We start from the raw sequence: 6,000 nt of genomic DNA, 5'->3' as shown, positions 1-6,000 counted from the left end.
CTGTCCCGTCGCGGCCCGGGTGGATCTCCGAGTGGATCCCCCACGAGGTCGACCAGCCGTCGCGGCCCGAGTGGATCTCCGAGTGGATTCCCCCCCCCACGAGGTCGACCAGCCGTCGCGGCCCTCTGTCCCGTCGCGGCCCGAGGGGATCTCCGAGTGGATCCCCCCCCCCCCCCACCGAGGTCGACCAGCCGTCGCGGCCCTCTGTCCCGTCGGGGCCCGAGGGGATCTCCGAGTGGATCCCCCCCCCACGAGGTCGACCAGCCGTCGCGGCCCTCTGTCCCGTCGCGGCCCGAGGGGATCTCCGAGTGGATCCGCTCCCCCCACGAGGTCGACCAGCCGCCGCGGCCCCAGTGGATCCCCCCCCCCCCAACGAGGTCGACCAGCCGTCGCGGCCCTCTGTCCCGTCGCGGCCCGAGGGGATCTCCGAGTGGATCCGCTCCCCCCACGAGGTCGACCAGCCGCCGCGGCCCCAGTGGATCCCCCCCCCCAACGAGGTCGACCAGCCGTCGCGGCCCTCTGTCCCGTCGCGGCCCGAGGGGATCTCCGAGTGGATCCCCTCCCCCCACGAGGTCGTCCAGCCGCCGCGGCCCTCTCGCCCTCTCGCCCTCTCGCTCCCTGTGTCCTTACGGGATCCCCGAGTGGATCCCCCCCGTGAGGTCGACCAGCCGTCGCGGCTCTCTCTCTCTGTGTCTCTCTCATCGCGTCCCGAGTGGATCTCCCAGTGGATCCCCCCCCCACAACGCGTTCGACCAGCTGTCGCGGCCCTCTCAGCTGCCCGCGGCCCGAGGGATTGTACTCCGTGTGCCTATGCGGCTTACCTGGCCTCCTGTGGCCCCAAGGATCTCTAGTTGACCGGGCGTCCTTGGTTATTGGATGATCTGGGTTGCTTCACGTCATGTAGGGATTTTTAGTTTGCATGCTTGGCTTAAGTATGTCTGTCTTTGTCTGTCTTTGTCTGTCTTTGTCTGTCTGTCTGTCTGTCTGTCTGTCTGTCTGTCTGTCTGTCTCTCTCTCTCTCTCTCTCTCTCTCTCTCTCTCTCTCTCTCTCTCTCTCTCTGTATGCGGTGTCTGTACGCATGCGTGTCCGTGTCTATGGACTTTTCTTTCTTCGGGCGGGTAGGCGTCATTTGGCTTATTTGATTTTTTTTTTTAACTTTTCTTCCCCGTGTTCCACGGTACCATCGTGTTTATCTATTCTACATGTGGAGATCCCAGTCCCGTCCCACCGCCCTTACCCCTGACAACCTCAAGTTTGTAATCTGTCGGTCTGTTTCTGTATTGTTCGTTCGTTCGTTCGTTCGTTCGTTCGTTCGTGTTTTTTTTTTGGAAATCTGTTCACCTAGGACTATAACTGTTTGTACGAAACAGATAGTAATAGAATCTCAAGCCCATCCTACCGAGAACAAAACGTTTCAAAGAGAAAGAAAGGAAGGAGAAGGGGGAAAAATAAAAGTCTCTCTATTTTCTTGCTTCCCTCTGTCACTCCTGATGGTTTAGATGTCTTCTTTTACAATTTTGTGTTTATTCTGTTTGGAATGAACGGTAGTGATCACCTTTCCGGGGATGAGTGTCTCATGTTTGTACCGTCCTGCTTCTTCTCTATTTAGAGTAGACCTGTGGATGTTTCTTTTCGCATGGGTTGAGTGTTGCAAAACTCTTTTAGTTTTTGCTTGTCTGTGAAGTTCTTTACCTCTCCTTCTATTCTAAAGGATAGCTTTGCTGGATAGAGTATCCTAGGCTGCATTGTTTTGTTTTGTTTTGTTTTGTTTTGTTTTGTTTTGTTTTGTTTTGTTTTGTGTTTCATTCAGGAATTTCAATAGATCTTGCCACTCCCTTCTGGCCTGACGTGTTTGTGGAGAGAAATCCGCTGAGAGCCTTATGGGGGTTCCCTTGGAACTCACTCTTTGTTTTTCTCTTGCCTAAAGGCATTTAGGATCATTGCTTTCTCCTTGACTCTGACCATCTGGATTAGGATAGGTCTCGGTGTGGGTCTGTTTGAGTTCTCCCTGTTTGGCACCCTCTGAGCCTCCTGGACTTGGATATCGGATTCCTTCCTTAGAGCTGGGAAATTGTCAGTCATGCTTTCTTCAAATACCTTTTCGACCCCCTTGCTTCTTCCTTCCCCTTCTGGAACCCCTATTGTGCGTAGATGGGCACGCTTTCGATGGTCCCGTAGGTCCCTGAGATTGTTTTCGTTGTTCTTTATTTGTTTTTCTCTCAGCTGTTCTGATTGGGTTCTTTCTGTTGTCCTGTCTTCTGGGCCACTTATTCGCTCCTCGGCGTGATCTAGCCTCCTTTGGACAGCCTTTAGACCACTTCTCATGTCAGCCAATGAGCTGACCAGTTCTCCTTGACTCTTCTTTAGAGCTTCGATTTCGTTTTTGACGTACAGTATACATCTAAACACTATCACTTGGAGTTCCTTCGGTACTTGGATCTCTCCTTTTTTGAAATCTTGATCTAGCAGGCCATCCGTGTCTATTTTGTGGATCGTGCTTTCAGGGAATTTCTCTGGCTCTTTTCATTGGGAGTGGTTCCTCTGCTTCCTCATGCTGCTCCTATCTCTCTGGCACTGTGGCTTAAGGAGTATCAGTTATCTATTGTGGTCCTTAAGGAGTTTAGGTATTTATCTAAAGCCTATAGAGGAATAAAACTTTAAAAGGGGGGGAGAGGGGGGGAGAGAGAGAGAGAGAGAGAGAGAGAGAGAGAGAGAGACAGAGAGAGAGAGACAGAGAGAGAGAGACAGAGAGAGAGAGACAGAGAGAGAGAGAGAGGGAGAGGGAGATAGAGGGAGATGGAGAGGGGGATAGGGGGAGAGAGAGAGACAGAGACAGAGACGGTGGGAGGGGGAGGGGGGTGGGGGAGCCGGATTTTAAAAGAATGGAGGAAAAAAAGGTTTGAAAACAGTGTACAAGCAATAATAGAAGAGCAAGTGGAAGCAGAAGAGCGATCGAGTTGAGACGTCTTCTAAAAGCCTTTAAAAAATAGAAAAGATCAGAAAATAAAACACAATTGTTTCAAAAGTAAATTTTTAAAAGGTAATCGGAAATAGAACAGATTTTAACAAGAGATAAAACACAGGATTTGAAAAGGAGGGAGAAAGAAAAGGTTTGAAGACACTGTGTAATCAATAATAGAAGAGTAAGTGGAAGCAGAAGAGCGATCGAGTTGAGACGTCTTTTAATAACCTTAATAAAAAGGAGAAAAAAAAATCGAGAAACGATATCTGAAACCTGTAAATAATCAATAACAGGAGATCTAAACCAAGAGAAGAGAAAAAGGAAAGGGGGTGGATGTTTAAAAATAAGAAGAATAAAAAGATTTTCAAGGAAACATTTAAAAGGGATTAAAACCGTCAACGTAGACGACTGTTCAAAAGTCAAGGTTAAAAAGGTAACAGAAGGTAAAACCGATAGAAGAGAGATTAAAAAAGAGAAAGGAAAAGGAAAAAAAAAGGGGGGTGGGGGGAAGGACGTGTTCCCGGCACCGCGGTCGGATGCTGCGTTCCTCCCGGGAAGGAGGGTGGCTGGCTGGCCGCCCGCCCTCTCCCGGCCCCGGTCGTTCCGCTGCTCTGTGCGGCTGTGTGCTCCGACTCGGGTCGGCGGCGCTCCTCTCCGTAGGTGGGCTCGGGGAAGACCGTGGAACCGCCCCGCCCCTAGCTGCGTCCCCAAACTCGGCTCCTTCTTAGTCATGGTGGCGCGAGTTCTCTGAGGTACCGGGGCAGAAATATCCTATCTGCCTCGGGCTGTAAACGAATCTCAGTCCTGCCTAGAAGGCTGCGGAGCCCCCGGGTGCGGATTCGAGTCTCGGCCCCGCCCCCGCCCGCATGCTGCACGCCAGAGGCTATGGCGGCTGTGGCTGCGTCCCGCCTCTCTTCTCGCGAGAAGCGCCGGTGATGGCGCCGCGGATCTGAGGAGACGGAGGCTACGGCGCCCCTCCCCCCAGGGCACACCGGCCGTGTTGCTTTGCCTTTCTTTTCCCGTCATGGACGGGGGGGGGGGCGGGTTGTTCTGCTCTGTATCCCCTCCCGGCCGCCGCCCTGGTCCTCCGCCCGGCTCGTGCGGCCTGTCCCGGCCCCTGGCTGCCGGCCTGCGACTCGGGCTGGGTGTCGCGGGGACCCTCTGTGCCCGTTTCACTTGGATCGGTCGGTCAAGGGGTGCTCTGGGTAGATCTGAGGCTCGGGGGCGCCCCCTCCGTCCCGTCGGCCTCTCCGTTGGAGAGGGGCAGTTTTGGCGAACGAGCCCTATTCCTCCTCTGCCGCTCCCTCCCCGCGGGACTGGTCCCTCCCGCACTGTTTTGCTTTTTACTCTTTCTTTTCTCCTTTTCTCCTACCAGATTTTGGGCGTCTTTGTCTTTCGAAGAGGGCGGTGTTCTGTCGGAGTTCCGCAGGTGCTCTGATTGGCCGAGTGGGTCCGTCGATGTGAGTTTTGGTGTATTTGTGGGAGAGGGTGAGCTACGAGTGTCCTTCTACTCCGCCGTCTTGCTTCTCCGCGGGTTATTTTTGAAGAGTAGGTGCTGGGGATTGAACCCTGGGCCTTTATTTTTTGCATGCTAAGCACGAGCTGTACTGCTGGATCTCTAGGCCCTCCCCACCGCAACACCCCTCCCCCCCTTTCCCACCGCCTCCATAGTACTCGATGAATCTCCTGACTAGATATCTATGCTTCCTTGGAATGGGGCCGTCCGTTTCTTCATCGGATGGATGGACGTCTGTGGATTCGTCTCGTTTCTCTCCACTGCGGTGGGTGGCATCGGGGCCTGGGGTGGGGTTGAGTGGCGTGGGCTGGGAACTGTTCTTCACGTGTAGAGGTGGAGCGGAGCGATGAGGATGGTGACTTTTTCCCCCGAGTGCTCACGCCGGGTGATGGAGGCCTGTGGTCTCACTTGGAAGAGGACTCGGGTGACTGGAACAGAGCCCGTGTGGGGTCGTTGTGGAGGGAGGAACTCCACCCCCCAGCCCCAGCCCCAGCCCCGGCACTTGTACCTCATCGAGGGACGGTCGGCCGAAAACAAATGAAAGCTGTCAGAGGTGGGGGTGGGGGTGGGGGTGAAGGGGTGGGTGGGTGGGTGGGTGTGTGTGTGTGTGTGTGTGTGTGTGTGTGTGTGTGTGTGTGTGTGTGTGTGTGTGTGTCTGTCCCCGTTCCCCGTACCACAGTCCCTGGTCGAGGCCCCCCGAGTGGAGAAACGCACGCCAGGCCGTCCGTGCTCCTGGTTGTCCGGCCGCGTGTCCCCGCCGCCCAGAGATCCCGAACCGTCCCGCTCGCTCCCCTGCCGGGTGCCGTGTGCCACCTGCCTGTCGGCCGGGCGCTATTTTAGACACTGCGAAGAAGTCGGCCGGACGGCCGGGCCGGGCCGGGCCGGGCCGAGCCGAGCCGAGCCGAGCCGAGCCGAGCCGAGCCGAGCCGAGCCGAGCACGTCCAGGCCGAGGTGGGTGGTGCTGGGTTCAGAGGAGTGGGGTACAAGCGGGAGGCGGGCGTCGATGGAGGGGAGGGGGAGGGGGAGGGGGAGGGGAGCAGGGATGACGATGGGCTGGGGGGCTTGGCGTGTGGGGTGGGGGTGGGAGGGATGGTAGCCATCCTATGACTTTCTCTCCTCACCCCGCCTTTGGCAAGTCTGTTAGAGTGACGAGGTTGTGCTGGTTTCTGGCTGGTGCACACCATAGTGATTGTGTTCTTCTTTTTCCTGGTCTTTTTCAGGAACCCTCGTCCCGAGGGACTGAATCTAGTGCCCTGTGCTGCGCGGTACGACCTAGGGGTCGAATCTGCCAGGAGAGGTCTTACAAGGATCTGGAGGATCCTGGAAAACTGCTACCATCCGGAATCCTACATGGATATTCAAGATCTTGCGGATGGATGGACGGACGGAAGACGGATCGAATGGAGGCCCCGCCCCATCCCCTGGACCCCTTGGCCCAGGAGGATCGTGATGGGTCTGGAAAGGACTCTTCCGACGAGGGTCTCGGGATGGACTTTCTCGGTCCGCGGAAGGTGTTTCTGC

The sequence above is a fragment of the Vicugna pacos genome, unplaced genomic scaffold (assembly GCF_048564905.1).
Source record: "Vicugna pacos unplaced genomic scaffold, VicPac4 scaffold_5, whole genome shotgun sequence".
Taxonomy (NCBI): Eukaryota; Metazoa; Chordata; class Mammalia; order Artiodactyla; family Camelidae; genus Vicugna; species Vicugna pacos.
Note: the sequence above shows the minus strand (reverse complement) of the source record.